This window comes from Canis aureus, chromosome 1 (assembly GCF_053574225.1).
Source record: "Canis aureus isolate CA01 chromosome 1, VMU_Caureus_v.1.0, whole genome shotgun sequence".
NCBI classification, from domain to species: Eukaryota; Metazoa; Chordata; class Mammalia; order Carnivora; family Canidae; genus Canis; species Canis aureus.
The window spans coordinates 88,943,105-88,962,933 of record NC_135611.1 but is presented as its reverse complement, the minus strand read 5'-3'; the positions used below and the strand labels follow the sequence as shown (position 1 = coordinate 88,962,933).

The 19,829-nt window shown below is 46.0% G+C and overlaps 1 protein-coding gene and 2 long non-coding RNA genes across 4 annotated transcripts in view; 1 reads left to right on the top strand and 2 right to left on the bottom strand.

The window, feature by feature from the left end:
• The window catches only part of LOC144319576 (uncharacterized), a 42,835-nt gene extending 37,748 nt beyond the window's left edge, over positions 1-5,087 (bottom strand). The window contains exons 1-2 of one of the 2 annotated variants that reach the window (XR_013385371.1): positions 1,293-5,087; positions 855-930 (exon numbers count right to left, since the gene is read on the bottom strand). This is a non-coding gene — a long non-coding RNA (uncharacterized LOC144319576). The remainder of the gene's footprint in view (positions 1-854; positions 931-1,292) is intronic. The other variant, XR_013385370.1, reaches the window with a different exon arrangement.
• TJP2 (tight junction protein 2) overlaps positions 4,972-19,829 on the top strand; it is a 124,456-nt gene continuing 109,598 nt past the window's right edge. The window contains exon 1 of the mRNA XM_077907815.1: positions 4,972-5,115. The gene's annotated coding sequence lies outside the window, so the exon portion shown is untranslated. The remainder of the gene's footprint in view (positions 5,116-19,829) is intronic.
• The window catches only part of LOC144319572 (uncharacterized), a 40,914-nt gene continuing 32,624 nt past the window's right edge, over positions 11,540-19,829 (bottom strand). Inside the window, exon 4 of the long non-coding RNA XR_013385369.1 lies at positions 11,540-13,731. This is a non-coding gene — a long non-coding RNA (uncharacterized LOC144319572). The remainder of the gene's footprint in view (positions 13,732-19,829) is intronic.

Below are 19,829 nucleotides of genomic sequence, written 5' to 3'. Positions count from 1 at the left end.
ACACATCCAAAGAAAACCCCAAATCCAAGTCTTTGAAATATTTGTTTCAGTTCAGATACAGAAAGAAATTAAACATGTATTTTAGTGTGTGTGTGTATATATATAATATGCCACCCAAACACATGTAATAGCAACATCAACCCCATATACTAGTAAATCAGTGGCATGTAATTAAAACATATTAAAACTTAGAGAATGTCAAGTTTCCCTCAAATAGCTTAACCTTTTTTTAGTGTCTAGCTATTCTGAACTGGGGCCCAAACAAGAAATACATGTTGTGTTTCTTCAATGTCACTTAAGCCTTTTAATTTATAGGTTTCTTCCCCTTCATCTCTAATGCCTTGCTGGCTGTTAGGAAATTGGATCATTTGACTTCTTGAGTTTCCCACATTCTGGATTTTGTTGATGTATCCTGTCAAGTGGTGTTCAACATATTCCTTTCTTCTAGTTATTCTTATAAATGGGTAGTTGGATCTAGAACCTTGGTCAGACTCAGGTTTGCTCTTTCTGGCCAGAGTGTGTGATTTGTGGTGGTGTGTATTTCCAGCAGATGGCACATAACGTCTGGTGATCTTTTCTACGATGTTAGTGACCACTGATGACTGTTGCTTTGATCCACTGTTTTTATTAGGGTTTTGGAAAATGCTGATATTCAAATATTGTCAATCCTCATTTGTTGGCTGGAATAGTTTCTTCATCAACTATTTAGTTATCCTGAGACATGGTTTGTACTTGTCTTAGCCTGGATTTCCCAGGAAGCAGAGCCTTGAGTTATGGGGCTTTATTGGGGAAAGTGATCTTACTGAAAGTGAGGGACAGGAGAAGCAGAGAAAGCCAATAGAAGGGAGACTCACTCAGTAGGCTGCTGCTTCAGGCACCTGCTTGCTTGATGAGGGTGACTTGATTTCTGAGAAGCAATATATATGGAGTCTCAGGATATTTCATTTTGTGGGGAAAAAGAAAGGAATATTCATATGAGATTGGGCGTGTTCAGGGCGGTATGGCTGTAGACAAGAAAGGAATATTCACATACAAGCTTTTTTTTTTAATTTTTTTTTAAATTTTTATTTATTTATGATAGTCACAGAGAGAGAGAGAGAGAGGCAGAGCCACAGGCAGAGGGAGAAGCAGGCTCCATGCACCGAGAGCCTGACGTGGGATTCGATCCCGGGTCTCCAGGATCGTGCCCCGGGCCAAAGGCAGGCGCCAAACCGCTGCGCCACCCAGGGATCCCTACATACAAGCTTTTATCCCTCACTGGTGGAAGCTTAGACAATGAAACCTTAACTTACCCAGTCTTCAGGGCAGTGTATGTATGGGCATCCCCATCATGGCACGACAGGGAAGCATTGGGGTGGGAGGAAGGAGATGAGCCTTATTTTCAGTGATTTTTCTTCTTGAGCCTTAAAATTTACCCCAGTTTGGCTGGTGGATGCTTCTAAAAGTTAGCTTCAGATTGTATTTGAGGTCAACCTTAGTTTTTGATAGCTTCCCTGTTTCCTAAATTGACAAGATATTCCAGGCATATTTTGAATATTTCTTGCCTGTGATCGAAAATCAACCACTTCTCCAAGTAGATATAGTTCTTCTTAGGGAAATATAGTATTGAGAGACCACAATCTGAAATCTCGGAATGCTTATTCCTACCAGATTGGTCAATGTTAGATGAGTATTTTGAATAAATAGACCTTATGATGTAGGAAAAACAGGAGGGTTTAAAGCCAATGGCCAAGAAAAAATTCTTGAGATGTCTTTGGTGCAAAAAGGTGATTTTTATTAGAGCACAGGGATAAGACCCATGGGCAAAAAGAGCTGTATTTCAGTCGTAAACAGTGGCCCATTATATACCTTTAAGTTGGGAAGGGGTTAGGGATAACGTAAGCCTCTTGGGTATTTCGAAAACAAGATTTCCAGGATCCTGAGGGGGCTGGCTATTGTTAGCCAATATTGTTAGCCCTTTCTCTCTCTGTGTGTCTATCATGAATAAATAAATAAAATCTTAAAAAAAGAGATTTAATTAATTAATTATTTATTTATTTGAGAGAGAGAGAGAAAGGCAGAGGCACAGGCAGAGGGAAGAGCAGGCTCCACGCAGGGAGCCTGATGTGGGACTCTAACCCTGGGTCTCTAGGATCCTGCCCTGGGCTGACGACAGAGCTAAACCACTGAGCCACCTGGGCTGCCCTAATATTGTCTTTTGGTCATAGCAAAGTGTCAACATTGAGGCAGCTGAACTCCCAGAGGAAGGTCATTCTGCCTATTTCAAGAACTTGTCAATGAGCTATAAGTAGTTAAGAAAATTTAATAATTTTTCTTCTGCCTATGATTCCCACATCACTTGGATTTTTTTTTTTTTTTTTTTTTAAGAGAGAGCAAGAGAGCATGAGGGGAGAGGCAGAGGGAGAAAGAGAGACAGAACCTTAAGCAAGCTCCATGCTGAGTGTGAGGATGACCTGAGGCTGGATCTCATGACCCTGAGCTCATGACCTGAGCCTAAATCGAGTTGATGCTTATCCTACTGAGCCACTCATGCAACCCTGGAAATATATATCTATGTTTTAAGAAAAGTATGCCATGAAAAAAAAAATTAATAAAATAAAAAGAAAAGTATGCCATGAGTTCTAAATAATAATTCCAACTCAAATTTAATATTGCTTAACTGCTTTGGTTTTATATTTATTTTTTCATACTAAAAAATTTTGATTCTAGGATGCCTGGGTGGCTCAGTGGTTGAGCGTCTGCCTTTGGCTCAGGGCATGATCCTGGGGTTCTGGGGCTGAGTCCCGCATAGGGCTCCCTGCATGGGGCCTGCTTCTCCCTCTTCCTGTGTCTCTGCTGTTCTCTCTCTCTCTCTCTCTCTCTGTCTCATGAATAAATAAAATCTTAAAAAAAAATCTTGATTCTTAAGGCCATTCACATAATTACTTCTTACTAACATTATTATTATTATTATCAAAAAGCAGTTTAGTTTAGTTTATTTATTTATTTTTTAAGATTTTATTTATTTATTCATGACAGACCGTGAGAGAGAGAGGCAGAGACACAGGCAGAGGGAGAAGCAGGCTCTGTACAAGGAGCCCAATGTGGAACTCGATCTTGGGACTCTGGGATCATGCCCTGAGCCAAAGGCAGACGTCCAACCGCTGAGCCACCCAGGCTTCCCATTGTTTAGTTTTTTTAAAACATTTTCCAGGGCACCTGGGTGGCTCAGTTGGTGAACTGCCTTCAGCTCAGGTCATGATCCCAGGGTCATGGGATGGAGTCTTGCATTGGGCTTCCTGTAAGGAGCCTGCGACTCCCTCTGCCTGTGTCTTGTTCCCCCCTGCTCTTGCATGCTCTCTCTCTCTCTCTCTCAAATAAATAAATAAGATAAAATAAAAAAAAAAACATGTTTTCCATCCTTAGAGTATATACCTAAGGAATGTGGAGTTAAATAATTGTTTTAAATTCACCTCACATACTTTCCACTTCCATGGGAAATTACTGTTCTCTTTTTAAAAATTGTACTGTCTACTAGGCTCAATCTACTCACTTTTTGAAATAAGTTGTTGATAGGTAGCCCAGAAGTCTAAACTGAATGAACCTGAGCTTTATTAGAAGCGCTCATTCATTCCATTACTTCTGGCAGAGGTTTGGGTGGGAAGGAAGGCAGGAGGGTTTGGCAGTCATATGCTAAGGTGTCTTCAATGAGCCTTCTTGGAGGTTTTTCTTTGCATGTGCAGGAAAATATACATAACACGAAATTAGGCATTTTAACCATAAAAAAAAATCTTATTTATTTGTTTGAGAAAGAGGGAGTAGGGGGAAGGGGAAGAAGCAGGCTGCCCGCTGAGCAGGAAGCCCGACGTGGGGGGCTGGATCCCAGGACTCTGAGACCATGACTTGAACCGAAGGCAGACGCTTAAGCACTGAGCCACCCAGGTGCTCCCTTTTTAACCATTTTTAAGCATACAGTTCAGTGGCATTAAGTATACTCACACTATTGTGCAACCCACACCACTATCCCTCTCCAGAACTTTGTCATCATACCAAAGTGAAATTCTGCACCCATTAAACAATAACTTCCTATTCCCTTCCCAGGATTTTTAACGTGACTCCATGGAAGGCGCACCTGCCGGCCAGTTGCAGGCTTGGGCACTAGGACGCCGCTGCCTTCCCGGCGAGCAGGGGTTCCCGCGGTGACTAAGCAGGCCCTGCGGTTAAGGCTCCCGCCCTCACCTATTGTCCCAGCGGGAGGAACCGGTATTTCCGGATTGGGGCCTCAGACCCTGTGATCCCGGCTGAGGGTGAAGTTCGTGGGGGAGGGGCGCGGAAGCGTATCAAAACTTAACTCGCCACCAAAATCACCAACCCGCTTCTTATCCCACCCACCCCCAAGCAAGAGCAGAGATCCCAGCAGCGCCAAGCACCTGCAGTCACGGCCCACGACCATCCCTCCGGGGTCTTGGAAGGGTAGCGCGGCGAAGTGCTTCCTAGCGCACAGCGCCGAGAGGACCGGGAAGCCGGGCCGAGGACGGGCGGGAAGGCGGCAGCACAGCGAATCCCCTCGGCCCCCGCGCAAAGCAAGCTCAGCCGCGGGTCCCCGGAGCAGGGAAGCGGCCGCGGGTTGGATGCCCCCGCTGGAGGCCCCGAGGTCCCTGCGGCCACAGTCCTTGCCCCACCGCTGGGTGGCGCCTGCGAGCCCCCCCCGTCGCTGCCAACACCCCAAAGCAGGGCTGCAATAAGCTGCGTGTCTTGCCCCCAGACTAGAACCTGGCGCCCTTGGGGTCTCGAGGGAGCAGGTGACAGCCGCCGCCCGTCCTCCTCCCCTCCGGGCCGCGGCTCTCTGGCTCTCCGCCGCCCACTCCCCCTGCCCCCACCCTGGTTTTTTTTTTTTTTTTTTTTCCTTTCTCCCAGACCTCCAAACAGGAAATAGCTCGAGTCCACAATAATACACAGGAGCAGCCAGCGAGGCCACTGGTGCCCGCCCATTCCCTGGGCAGCGTCCCGCACCCCGGCTCCGGCCAGGCGCCGCCAGCGACCAGCGCGGCCGCGCGAGGGACACCCGCCCAGCAGCCGCGCCGCGTCCGAGCGCGCCCCCGCGCCCCCGGGAGCCGCCCTCGGCCGCGTCCGCAGGCGAGTACCCCCTCCCCTCCCCTCCCCTCCGCCTCCCCTCCCCCGCCCCCGCCCCCGCCCCCGCCCCGCGGCCGCCGGGGCTCAGCCGCCGCCGGGATGCCCCCCACCGCTCCCGGTCCTGCGGGCGAGGGGTGTGCGGGGTGCGGCGCGTTGCTGGCGCCGGGATCTGCGCGCGGGCGGAGGCGGGGGGCCGCGAGAGGACGTGCGGGTTGGAGCTCCCCGCCCCCGTCTCCCTGTGCTTTCGGGGTGTACTTTGTTGGGCGCTGGTATCTTTCCTCTCTGGGGATGCTTGGCGGACTTCTCTGCCTGGCAGCCCCCCGCGGGGGACCGCAGCGCATCGCAGGGTGTCTCTTGGGGGATCGTCTGGAAGAGGGTTCGGGCACGCACCTGGGGCAGCTACAGGTGCCCTTGGGAGCCGCCGTCCTTTTCCTACCTGGCCTGGCGCCTTCTCCCCCAAGGAATAGGGGCTCTTTCACTTTCTGTTGAGCTCTTTAAAAGGGCCTCTGGTTTCTGCCGGCGCGGCCGGCGCTGGCGGCGGTGGGGAGGGCAGGAGCTCGTGCCCTGGGGCGAGGGAGGCGCCGGTGAGTTGCAGGCAGGTGGGGGTTGCGGGTCGGGTCCCCCGCGGGTCTCAGCTACGGGGCTGGCGAACCCCGCGCGGCCGAGAGCCCGAAGGGGCCCGCGGGCCACGGCCACCTGCGGGGCCTCGATCTGCGCCCCCAGCGCCGAAGAGCCCTCCCTTCACCAGGCTGGGCGTCGTCCGTATTCAAGGCTGCAGGGCTCTTCTATAGGGAACTCAGCGAAGCCGAGCAGGAGATCTTTATGTTGGATAAAGGCCACTGAATTCCAGGCATTCTTCGAGCTTGAGAAGGGTGTTCTCGGGACTGTTTTTGAAGTTTGCGGGAAGGCTTTCTGCGAAAATGCCTCTCTGTCCACCGTCCTTACCGACGGTGGCACCTTCCTAGTCCCAGAGGTGGGTGGGGACACTTGGGAAGCCCCCGGCGTCGGGCACTGTGTGGAAGTTTCTCAACGCATTTTTACGAACGGTGGTTGGTGGGTAATTTCCGTCCTCAATTAATTCTCTTGAAAGGTGTGACTAATCCTCCCCATTTCCTAGTGAGGGGACTGTGGTTCTAGATGGTTAGATTGATAGCGGGATAGTCTTTTTACTCCGAAGTGCTCTGAGGCCCAGCGGGTCCAAGTGAGATCCAGGCACTAGCTGCTTCACCTGGGGGCCTGTTTTTGTTTTTTATTAATATTTTATTTATTTATTTGAGAGAGAGAGAGAGCACAAGCAGGTGGAGCAGCAGAGGGAGAGGGAGAAGCCGACTTCCCACCGAGCAGGGAGTCCTCCCCCAGGGGCCGGATTCCAGGACCCTGGAATCTTGCAGGACCTGAGCCCAAGGCAGATGCTTAATTGACTGAGGCCAGCCAGGCGCCCCTGGGGGCCTGTTAAAAGTGAGCCCAGACCTGCCGATTCAAGATCCCCAGGGGATCTTTTGCACAATAACATTTGAAAAGCACCACCTAAGGTATCTTGGGGTGAAACATACTGTCCAGTGTGGAGAAGGGATTTATAATTCACTTCCATACATTTTCATCAACTGCCACATTTGAAGTGGAGTTGATGAAAATTTTGCCAAAGCAGGAAAAACACGCCTTTATTTTGCCAAAGCAGGAAAAACACGCCTAAGCTGCTAAGTGTCAGGCTACTCAACGAGATTTGGACATGTGGTTAGCACACGAGCCTGTGAATTTTTTGTTTCTGGATACTTTTATTCTTTAACTGTTATTATGATAAAATATACATAGCATGAAATTCACCATTTTAACAGTTTTACATGTAGAGTTCAGTGCCATTAAGTACACTGACAAGGCAACCATCACTACTCTCCATTTCCAGAACTTTTTCATTGTTCCAAAAACTCTACCTGTTAAACAATACCCCATTCTTCTCTCTCTCCCCAGCGCTGGAACTACTGGATCCTCTAAAAGGTATTTTTTTGTAGGGTCGAGAAAAGGTTGAATGGGAATAAAGTAAAAGTAAAATCATGTTCCCAGAATATGTATAAACATGTAGGGATTTCTGGGTCACTGTCTTTGTGGCCATGGCATGGTAGCTTCAGGTACTTAGTGTGCATATGCTTTCTTTTAATAGAGACAACCAGAAATCCACGAGGGTTTCCTTTCTGTTTTGGCAGCAAAGGAATGAAGCTACCCAAGGCTCAAACTGCACTGATTAACTAGATGCACATTAATATCTAGATGCTTGTTGACGTTTATCTCTACGCTTCCTTTAACTAGCTTTATTTTAGGTATCCTGTTTATACTGGGTTTATTATTATTTTTTTAACAGTGACTCAAGTACTTTTTTGAAAGTAGTTGGAATAAACCTTAAGGAAAAAGTTGCTGCTTGGTAAATACAGGAATACAAGGTCACAGCAAAACTTCAGAAAGTAGATTGGAAATAATTTTCCCAAATACCTCGAACTATGTATTTTGTTTCTGCCCCCCCCCCCTTTTTTTTTAATGGTTTTATTGATTTATTTGAGAGAGAGAGAGCTCAGAGGAAGGGGCAGAGGGAGATGGAGACTGCCTGACAAGCAGGAAGCCTGATGTGGGGCTCAATCCCAGGACCTGAGCTGAAGGCAGATGCTTAATTGACAGCCACCCAGGTGCCCCTTTTTCTGCTTTTATGTTAAATGAGTCCAATGGTCCAACAACATTATTTCTAGTTGTAAAAATGTTTGTATAATTGAGGAAAGTCTTGTAATAATGAAAGTCATTGACCTGCATCTGCTTAAAATTGTCCAGCTTGCAATTTGAAGACATACATTTAAGTGAGAACACAAATATGAATTGACAAACTAATAAAAGTGCTTTCATTCATGAGCTAAGAAAGTCATTGTTATGGAGCAATGATGTGGTTTCAGGCTGCCTGGCTGGCTCAGTTGGTAGAGCATACTACTCTTGGGGTTATGAGTTTGAGCCCACGTGTAGACATTACTTAAAAATAAAATCTTTAAAAAAGAGAGAGAAAAGAATGTGGTTTCAAATATATACGTGATCAAGGATATTGGGAAGATTTACTAAATAGCTGAGTGGTGGGAAATCCTTCAAATTCTTCCCAGATCCTTTTTTCTTTTACTCAGATACTTTTCCTGTGTTTTGGCTTTTATTGGAACGAGGCTATCTACTTGTAGGAAGGAACTTACAGCTTCCTTTGAATGAAAAATAATTTAACTGGGCAAGATTAGATATAAATTCTCCTTCTTGAGGAGATTGTTGTATTCGAAGAAATTCAGATTCTTGTCTCCTTGTAATTGCAGTAAGTAAAGGTTTCCCTTCTTCCACTGCGTTTTCTTCTTAAATAGCAATATAGTCCAGAGTTTTATTTGGTGAACAAATGCTATTTTGTAGTCCACACATGAGAAAAAAAATTCCTTAGAATGTGTCCAGTGAATGGTTTTTTCAGTGATGTCAGGAGAATCATTGGGGAGTTTAGTAAAAATGGGTAATGTTGGTCAACATTCTCAAGATCTGAGGTTTAGTAGCCTGAATGTCTGGAAGAACCTACTGGTCTCCATAGGAGAGATCAAGGTATTGGACTACTCGATTTAGAGTCCATGCCTATTGCAAATTAGCTATTTTCAGATACATTCTCATTAAATCTATGTAATGATCTGGGGAGAAATATTTCTTTTCCCCTCATTTTACAGATGAAGCTAGTGGTGGTCTTCCTACTCTAGACCATGGTTCTTCTCTATTGCTCTTTCGTGTAGAATCGCCCCTGCCTACAAATTCCCCTTCACCTCAAAGCCGAAATACATAGCCGAAATGAAGAAGCTATGAATTCATTAATATCTTTTGGAACATCAGGTACTACATGCACTAGGTCCTTAGGCAAATAAAAAGATGAACCAAAACTGAAATAAATTCCCAAAGAGCAAAGATTTTTAAAAGCAAAGGGTTCTTTTCATGGGACCACAAGATCTCTGATGAGTGATGAATCAGATTATACTTGGCTTGAATGCAGCATTGTTGTAGCTGGTCCAGCTTCCGGAAAAATCAAGACGTGGGAATTCTCCCTACTGAGATGAGTCAGCCTTACCATCTCTGCAAATCGGCCAGTCAGTATCTATGTGGCACCCCTAGATGCTAAAGAGTATGGAAAAAAGGGTGCAGGATTTAGGTGCAGGAGGAACATCTGCCCTCAACAGTTAACTGGTTTTTTTTTTTTTTTTTTAATTTTTTTATTTATTTATGATAGTCACAGAGAGAGAAAGGCACAGAGACGCAGGCAGAGGGAGAAGCAGGCTCCATGCACCGGGAGCCCGATGTGGGATTCGATCCCGGGTCTCCAGGATCGCGCCCTGGGCCAAAGGCAGGCGCCAAACCGCTGTGCCACCCAGGGATCCCGTTAACTGGGTTTAATAAACCTCATATAGTCCGAGTGGCACATTCCGAAATATAAAATTAGGGGCATGATTATCTCCCTTTGAGATAATAGTAAGAACTCTAAAGAACTGTATTTGCAAACGTGCTTGTGAATTTTATTTTATTAAAAATTTTTTTAAAGATATTTATTTATTCATGAGAGACACACACAGAGGCAGAGACACAGGCAGAGGGAGAAGCAGGCTCCTCACAGGGAGCCTGATGCGGGACTTAATCTCTGGACCCCGGGATCATGCCCTGAGCCAAAGGCAGACGCTCAACCTTTGAGACACCCAGGCATCCCAAGTGCTTGTGATTTTTAAAATGAGAGTAGAAATCTATCTCTTATTTTCATTTGGGAGAAATTTATGATGCAAAAAAGACAGAAGCAGCTACATAATTGAGGTATCTTTTTATTTTTTTTTTTAATTTTTATTTATTTATGATAGCCACAGAGAGAGAGAGAGAGAGAGAGAGAGAGGCAGAGAGAGAAGCAGGCTCCATGCACCGGGAGCCCGACGTGGGATTCGATCCCGGGTCTCCAGGATCGTGCCCTGGGCCAAAGGCAGGCGCCAAACCGCTGCGCCACCCAGGGATCCCTCTAATACTTTTTAGATAACTGAATCTGTAATTCTTTTCTTGCTTTAGGCCATTAAAAACATAATTTTATTGGGACTCCTGGGTAGGTCAGTTGGTTAAGTGTCTGCCGCTTGATTTTGGCTTAGGTCATGATCTCAGGGTCAGCCCCAGTGTCTGGCTCTGCACTGAGGGTGGAGCCTGTTTAAGATTCTCTCTCCCCCTCTCTATCTGCCCCTCACCTCTAACTCTCTCTCTCTTTTTCAAGAAAAAAAAAATAATTTTATGGAGATATAATTCACCTGCCATACAATTCACCTATTTAAAGTATGCAATGCATTGGTTTTATTCCCAGAGTTGTGCAACCATTACCATAATCAATTTCAGGACATTTTTTTAAAAGATTTATTTATTTATTTATTTATTTATTTATTTATTTATTTATTCATAGAGACACAGAGAGAGAGAGGCAAAGACACAGGCAGGGGGAGAAGCAAGCTCCATGCAGGGAGCCCGATGTGGGACTCGATCCCGGGTCTCCAGGATCACACCCCGGGCTGCAGGCAGCGCTAAACCGCTGCGCCACCGGGGCTGCCTAATTTCGGGACATTTTTATTGCCAGGTATTCTAAAATGAATACCACTCCTCCATGAGCCCTTTCCACCCCTTAGCTGGCATCTCCCAATCCCTTTCCTTCCCCAGGCTAAACAGCCCGGATCTACTTTCTGATACAGATTTGCCTACTTAGGACATTTCTTTTTTCTTTTCTTTTCTTTTCTTTTCTTTTCTTTTCTTTTCTTTTCTTTTCTTTTCTTTTCTTTTCTTTTCTTTTCTTTTCTCCTTTCCTTTCCTTTCCTTTCCTTTCCTTTCCTTTCCTTTCCTTTCCTTTCCTTTCCTTTCCTTTCTTTTCTTTCTTTTCTTTTCTTTCTTTTCTTTTCTTTTCTTTTCTTTTCTTTTCTTTTCTTTTCTTTTCTTCTTTTCTCTTTCCTTTCCTTTTCTTTTCTTTTCTTTTTTCTTTTCTTTTCTTTTTCTTTCTTTCGATTTTATTTATTCATGAGAGACAGAGAGAGGCAGAGACACAGTCAGAGGAAGAAGCAGGCTCCCTGCTGGAAGCCCAGTGCAGGTCCCCAGATCCCAGGATCACACCCTGAGTCGAAGGCAGATGCTCAACCGCTGAGCCACCCAGGTATCCCTACTTTTATTCTTTTTTAAAGGGAAACTAGGGATGCCTGGGTGACTCAGCGGTTGAGCATCTGCCTTTAGCTCAGGGCCTGATCCTGGAGTCAGGGGAGGGATCGAGTCCCACATCAGGCTCCCTGCATGGAGCCTGCTTCTCCCTCTGCCTGTGTCTCTGCCTCTCTCTCTCTCTCTCTCTCTCTCTCATGAATAAATAAATAAAATCTTAAAAAAAAAAAATAAAGGGAAACTAGACAGAGAAAGGAAAATCAGTTTTGAATAGATTCCCTAATTGCCATGGGTTAGAACAATGAAAACGTAAATTGAGCCTTTTGCTCTTTTTGAAATTTATTTCAGTTTTGGCTCATCTTTTTATTTGCCATAGGGCTTCGTGCATGTGGTACCTGATGTTCCAAAGGATTTGAGTGAAGAATTAATTAATATCATAGTTTCTTTGAAATGAAGGGGAATAAGCAGGCAGGGACCTATTATCCTATATGCTGATTTAATGCACAGTAAGAATCATGCACCTCTCAAATGTTAGTAATACACCAAAAGTGTGCACATCAAACACACACACACACAAAAATGCATTGGTGCTAATGATGGACATTTTAAACACTTGAATGAAAATATTGTTTGATATTGTGTGGGTTAATATTTGTCCATTCTACTTATTAAAATATACTTTTTTAACAATTTATTTAAAAATAAATTAAAAATTATATGCATTGGTTTTTAGTATATTCCCAGATTTAATTTTTTAAAAAGATTTTATTTATTCATGAGAGACACACAGAGAGAGGCAGAGACACAGGCAGAAGGAGAAGAGGCTCTCTGCGAGGAGCCCGATGTAGGACTTGATCCCAGGACCCCCGGATCACAACCTGAGCCAAAGGTAGACGTTCAACCACTGAGCCACCCAGGTGCCCCACGGATAGACATTTTTGCATGAGTTAGTTAATTTTGTTTTTTCTTTCCCAAGCTGCAAGGCAGTGCTTTTCTCTGTAGTCATGTGGAGAATTGCCTTCATGCTCTACAGTCACAAAATAATTATGAATTTAAAAAATACCTCTTGCATTTTGGAGGCCTACCATATCGAACTTGGGTTGTGCTCTTTTGATCTTGTATTACTGGTAAATATAGGCAGCAGTAAGAGAAAGAGGGAATTCACCTGGATTTAGAAACATTTGAGAAATGTTTGAGAAAGCCACAGGGTAAGCAAGTGGAAGTGTGTAGTGCAGTGGTTCTCAAACGTCAGCTGCATCTGAATCGCCTGGAGGGCTTGTCTACAGCCCCAGATTTGAGTTTTTAACTTTGGATTCGGTAGGTCTGGGGTGGGGCTTGAGAATCTGCATCTCTAACAAGTCATCAGGCAATGCTGCTGCTGCTGGTCTGGAGCTTTGTGTTTTGAGAACCAGTGGTCTGGAGGCATTTGGAGACATCAGACTGGAGCAAGAGTGGGGAAGGGACAGAGCTGGAGGTCAGCTGGGTGCCCTGTGCATACAGGAGCTTGGTGGGGCCTAGGAAGTGGATACCATCTGAGGGAGGCAGACATAAGTGCTGGGAACTGAAATGTAGGGATGGGGTAGGGGCTGGATGCTGGAGGAAGAAAAGCCTCTGGGATATGGGAAGAAGGGGCAGAAGGCTATGAGGAGACCCAGGCCAGCGGGAGCCCATGAACTCTATGTAAACAGGGGAGTGAGGGCATGTGTGGGGCATTGGTTGCAGAGGTGGGAGGGATCGGGCTGTAACCGGCTAGTGGGCTAGTGGGTGCTGTAGCACTACAGTCCTGACCTTTCTACGCCTTTTGGGAAGCCCAACATTACTGGGGTGTGGGATATGCTGCTTGGGGACTGCAGGGTCCAGTGTGAACTTTTCTCATAAGACCAGGGGCCCCTTTAGTCCTTCAGCCATAGCCCTGAAGTCATGACTGACCACTCGCCCTCTTCTTGTCTGTCACTACCAGTCGGACTCAGCCTAGAACCAAGGTGAGCTATGTCAACCAGAGGCAAGACTCGTTTATGCAGGCAGTGATCTTGAATTTTATTTTTCCTCCCTTCATGTATTTGCTGCTCAGCTTAATAGCTTTAGGATCTGTGCTACCACGTGTCGAGTCTCCTTAGTGTGACTTGGTATAAGCCGATTCAGAGCGTGGGTGCTGACAGTCCATGTCATGAAGGTCAGCTTTGCTGCAGAAGAGAAACCCAAGAAGGACGTGGTGACCCAGGGCTATTTACTCTTCTCAAGCTGAGCTGTGTTCCACCTTTTCTGCTGGTTTCTTGCAGTCCAGACAAACATCCCCTTTTATTTTATATTTTATTTTAAAGGAATCTTCATTGTATCTGAGGATGCAGAGCATTTCTCTTTTGAGTTTTGGAAGAAGGCCAAATCCTGCCCAGGGGTTTCTGTGTTATCATTTGCCAGTACCTGTCATTGGCAGAAGAGAGGATGTACTGTCAGTGGCTATGAACTAGCTGGTCGGCCAGGAGCTGAGTTAGCCCCTGACTATTTGACACTCATCTATTTGTCCCAGATCCCACTCATCCAGTTGCACATCTTTATGTTCCTGCCTGGTTCCTGTGGGCTCTGGGTGTGTGAGTCCTGTCTTTCACAGACAGGATTGGACAGGAAGCATTTTACACTTGGCTCCTTTGCAGAGATGGTGTCTTGGAGTCCCCAGGACCACCCCCAGTTTCAGTGATTTGTAAGAGGACTCACAAGACTTAGTACATGTACTGTGATGCATCCATTACAGTAATGGACACAGAGCAAAATTGGCAAAGGGAAAAGGCACACGGAACAAAGTCTAGGTTTGGCTACGTCAGCATTCCCTGTAGAGCATGTACCAGAAGTTCAGGTTCCCAGAAGGGAAGCTGGTATTAGGGTAAATTACATTGTTTGTGCAAACAGTTTAGGGGCAGTGAGCCACTCTTATCAGCTCTAGGAGTGGTGGGAATTTTCTCCAAATCAAGTTTTCAGACTCCAGCCAAGGGCCAATCTTACAAGCATCTTTTCAAAGTGTGTTAAAACTATTTTGCATACTGATGGGGATGAGGGTGCAAGGTGAGGATGGTGCTAGGAGCCCTGCACTTGAGGAAGGGGTCTGTCCATGCAGCTTGGGTCCAGTGCCACGGGAGCTTTGCTCTGTCTGACCAAATTACAGGAGGGTGGAAATGAACTTGGGGTTTGTACTCAGATCTTTATTTTATTTTTAAAAGATTTTATTCATTCATTCACGAGAAACACAGGCCAAGGGAGAAGCAGGCTCCTTGCAAGGAGCCTGATGCGGGACTCAATCCTGGATCCTGGGATCATGACCTGAGCCAAAGGCAGACGCTCAACCGCTGAGCCACCCAGGCATCCCAGATTTTGATTTTAGGATGACAGCTAGGATTCCTTCGCCGCAGGGACAAAGAAGGGTGGCAGTACACATTAAAAAAGAAAGCCCTGTTCATTCATTCTTTTCATTATAACTTAAAAAAAAATGTCCTGGGGTGCCTGGGTGGCTCAGTCAGGTGAGCATCCAACTCTTGATTTTGTCTGGGGTTGTGGTCTCAGGGTCCTAAGAGCAAGCTCCTCACTCAGCAGGGAGTCTGCTTGGGATTCTCCCCTCCGCCCCTCTGCCCCCAATTTTCTCTCTAAAATAAATAAATAGGGCAGCCTGGGTGGCTCAGTGCTTTATTTTTTATTTTATTTTTTTTATTTTTTGGCTCAGTGCTTTAGCGCCACTTCAGCCCAGGGCCTGATCCTGGAGATGCAGGATTGAGTCCTGCGTCCAGCTCCCTGCATGGAGCCTGCTTCTCCCTCTTCCTGTGCCTCTGCCTCTCTCTCTCTCTCTCCCTCTGTGTCTCTCATGAATAAATAAATAAAATCTTAATAAGTAAATAAATAAATAAAATCTTAAAAAAGAAGTAATCTCTACTCCCAATGTGGGGTTCAACTCATGACTTTGAGATCAAGAGTTGCTCTCCCATGCACTTATTTATTAACACAGGCTCTTTTTTTTTTTTTTTTTTTAAAACGCATGCTCTTGATCCCCGTACTCTACCAGGCAATGTGCCAGGTGCTAGGGATAGAATGGTGAGCAGAGTAGAGTCTGCTCTCGTGAGACCCACCTTCTAGAGGGAGACAAATAAGTGGCAATTACATTTCATTATGGTGGTGACATACCAAGGGCCCCAAGGCACCTACCCAGGCTTAGTGGGTGTCAGAAGACATGAATTTTATAATCAGACCAACCTGGGTAGGAATCACGCCTCCACTACTTATTACCTGCATGGCCAGGGGCAAATTGCTTAGTCACATGGTGCCTGTGTGTCATCTGAAAACAGGGAGACTTTATAACCACTTCTTAAGCTGGTGTGAAAATCGAACAAGGTAATGCATGTAGAATGCTTATCTCAGTGACTGGAACGGTGGATGTGTTTGCTACATCCTGGTTTAGTGACATCTGGGCAGGGGGAGGACTGTGTTAGCCAGAAGGAAGAGCATCTGCCATACGCTTGTTGGTGTAGACTCTACTGCCTGCCTCCCTCCAGTCCTGGGCTCCAAGGTGCTCACTCTGCTGGTCTGACAATACTCTTCGCTGTTATGAACTCTGTAGAACCTAAGTCGATAAGTATTTGCTGAGGAAAGAATGATTCTGGCTAGTACTTGGATGGCACTTCATCTGGTCCAGGTCCTAAGAGTTTTGCATATGTTTGTAAAATTTAATTCTCACCCAATCTTAACAGGTGGGTGCTATTATTATTCTCTTTTACAGATGAGGAGACTGAGGCCCAGAGAGTTTAAAAGACTTGCCAAGGCCACTCAGCTAATCAAGCCTGAAGCTGTGATTCAAACACAGGCAGTCTGGTTCTAGAGTGCAGGGTCTTAATCATTATACCTTGCTGCCCTCTTAATGAGGAAGTAAAACCTAACAGTATTGGGTATCTGTCATGTGCTGGTTCCTGAGCAAGGAGAGGTACAAGAGATACAAAGATAGAGTAGGATATCGTACCTACCTTCTGGCCCATCATAGAATGCTCAGGGAGACCGGTCTGTAAAAACATAATTTTTTGAAGCCAATTAAAATGTATTGAGCCCTTGGGATGCCTGGGTGGCTCAGTGGTTGAGCGTCCCTTTGGCTCAGAGCATAATCCCAGGGTCCTGGGATTGAGTCCTGCATTGGGCTTCCTGCTTGGAGCCTGCTTTCTCCCTCTGCCTGTGTCTGCCTCTTTCTCTGTGTGTCTCTCATGAATAAACTAAAAAAAAAAAAGCAAAATATAGGAAAATTTTAAATGAAATGATTTTGAATTTTTAAAAAGATTTTATTTATTTTTTCATGAGAGACAGAGAGAGAGACAGACAGACAGAGACAGGCGCAAGGAGCCTGACATGGTACTTGATCCCAGGTCTCCAGGACCACGCCCTAGGCCTTGGGTGGTGCCAAACCACTGAGCCACCCGGGCTGCCCATGATTTAGGAATCTTGTGGAGTTTCAGGATCCTGACTATTAGGGGGCACATGGAAGCTCAGTGACCCCAGGAGGTCTTCTGTTTTCTGGTTGAGATGTCTAGGGGAAAACCCAACTCATGAAGAGGAGGATTAGAAGGACAGTGGAGTCAGCATGGTGGTGGTGGTGATGGTGGTGGAGCTACCGGAAAAGGAGAAGGAGAAGGAAGAGGGTGTTTTCTTTCTACAAACCTCACATTGGGATCCCCTGGAAACAGCAGATTGGGAAAGAGGAAGGAGAGAGAAGAGGAAAGCCTGTAGCCAGGAGGAGGGTGTGAGGGGAGGGTGAGACCCTCCTGTCTCAGAGGAAGCAGCACCAGGGATCCAGGGACCACGGGGCAGATGCTCCATCCAGATCATTGGATGCAGGAGGATCCAGTCTAGAAGGCACTAGAACAGAGTAGGGACAAGTCAGACCTGGCCTAGAGTACTGACCCTGCGACTTGGGGGCTCTGTGATCTAGGGCAGTCTTCTCAACCCTAAGCCTTAGTTTCCTCCTTGTAAAAGGGGGACGGTAACGCTGCCTTCTCACTGTATTGGTGTGGCTGGAGTTTTGTTGCCCTTTCGGATATTCTTTGTCTCAGGTCTGCAGCTTCCGTCCTGAATGGGTGAGTTTTTGTCCAGCCTCCCTTATTCTCAACCGAGGATCACGAGCTCTTTTCCCAAGGGACAGAATCTGGTTCGGAGAAGAAAGGGTCCCTCCAGCTTCTCAAGGTCTTTGAATCTCTTTTTGTAGAGTTCCAGCTCTTTGTATTCACCGCTCATCTTGTTATTTGCTTCAGACCTTTCCTCCTCTGGCTCTGCCTCCATGGGTAATAAACCCATTAAGCCCCATTTCTTTTTTCACAACAGTGCCCCATCATTTCATTTCCTCTCCTGGAGGATCTGGACCACACTTAAAATTCAGGCTTGCTCAATCTGGCTTTGTTGGGATGACCTGTCAAGTGTGCTTTGCTGTTCTCTTCTTCCACAACGTGGGTGTAGATTGATTTTTCTATCCATCCTGGGTGGTGAGATACATGCTTGATTTTAGAATGAGTCAGTTTCCTCCTCGATCTTCATGCCTTGTTGTGAACAAAGACTACATCCCCTGATTCCACCTTACTACCCTGTTCTCTTCCTGCAAGAGAAGCTGATCTCTAATGAGTGAGTTTCGGCAGACCCTTGCACTGACCCCACACATGGGCAGAGTGCTGTCTGCACATCACTGGTCTTTCTCAGTTGTACATAATACTTTTTTTTTTTAAGATTTTATTTATTTATTCACTAGAAACACACAGAGAGAGAGAGAGAGAGAGAGAGAGAGGCAGAGACACAGGCAGAGGGAGAAGCAGGCTCCATGCAGGGAACCTGATGGGGGATTTGATCCTGGGAACCCCCGGATCACACCCTAGCTGAAGGCAGATGCTCAGCCACTGAGCCACCCAGGTGTCCCTGTACAGAATACTTTTAAGTGCATTCTTCTTGAATCCTTGTTTTAATGGATTCAGCTTCTGCTACCAGAGACCAGCTCATTCTCACAGTATCAGGCATTGGCTCATCTTGAACATGGAGGATTTTTTAACTAGTTGATTTGCTATGAGGCCTATGCTGGACCAAATCCCAGGCTGGACATGTCCAGGCCATCAGGTACTTCTAGGTTTCTGTCTTTTTCCATCACAGGGCAAAACTTCATGAGAGTTTTACATTTTTGTCACTTCAGGCAGTGTTATGAGTTGAATTGTATTCCCCCAATACCCCCTAAAATTCATCTGTTGGGATGGATTTCTGTTCTTCTGGATGAAGTACTGTTCTAGTACTTCAGAATGTGGCCTATTTGGAGATAGGGTTTTTACAGAGGTAATCAAGTTAAAATTAGATCATTAGGGTGGGCCCTAATCCAATATGACTAGTGTTCTTATAAGAAGAAGTTTGGACACAGACACATACAGAGGGAAATTGATGTTAAGACACAGGATGGAGAGGGCCATCTATAAGCCAAGGAGAGAGCCCTGCTCATGGCCCTCAGAAGGAACCAGCCCTGCCAACACCTTGTTCTTGCACTTCCAGACTTCAGAACTATGAGATAATTAAGCTGCAGGTTTTCTGTTAGTTAAGTTCCCTAGTCTGCAGTACATTGTTAAGGCAGCCCTAGCAAACGAATTCAGACAGAATAAGAAAAGCTGCCTGAAACCAGGTGAACTGTTAATACAGCAGCTGTCATGGCTCACGCCGCCTCCTCCCACTGATATCCCAGGAGGAGCGAGACTGGGGCTCACATAATCAGGTTCTTCTGATTAAACTCCACAGTCTCTTCTGGGTTCACCAGGATTATAGTTTCAGGGCTGAATGAGGCTCCACACCATGGGGCTCCACTCTGAGGCTCTGTGTCCAGCTCAGCCACAACACTGATCCCTGAGCAGGGCTCTGCCTGGAATCAAACCTGTTTCTGACAACCAGGCAGGCCATTACTGCAGAGGGTTGGGTCAGGCCTGGATCCATGTGGAAGTCGACACCCTCAACTGCCAGGACTCCTTTCCTTTAATTAACTCTTTCCATGGCCCAGAGGACCCACCCTATCCTCTGGAAGTGCTTGAACACATAATTTAAACTCACTGTGTTTCCAGTTTTGATAGATTGAAGCAGAAAGTATTTGAGAGGGCAGAAGAAGGAGTAACCTAGCCCAGTCTGGGGGATGTGGGGGTAGCGGGGTTCAACCAAAGAGAGCTTTCTGGAAAAAAATGAAGCTGTAACTAGTTATCAAGGAAAAGAAAACACATTTACATGGTATATGCTCTATGCTGCACATGTGCTAAATACTTTCCACATAATGACTGATTTAGTATTATGAGATCAGTGCTATTATTAACCCCATTTACAGATGAAAAAAAGTGAGACAAAGAGACATTAAGTGACTTGACCAGGATAAGAGCTCATTAGAGGTGGAGCTGGATTTCAGTCCTGGGCAGTGTGGTGCCCCCGTTCAGGCTAGGGAACAGAGGGGTGTGTCAGCAGGGGGACTGTGTGTGAACTACGCTTCCCAGCTGCTGGCA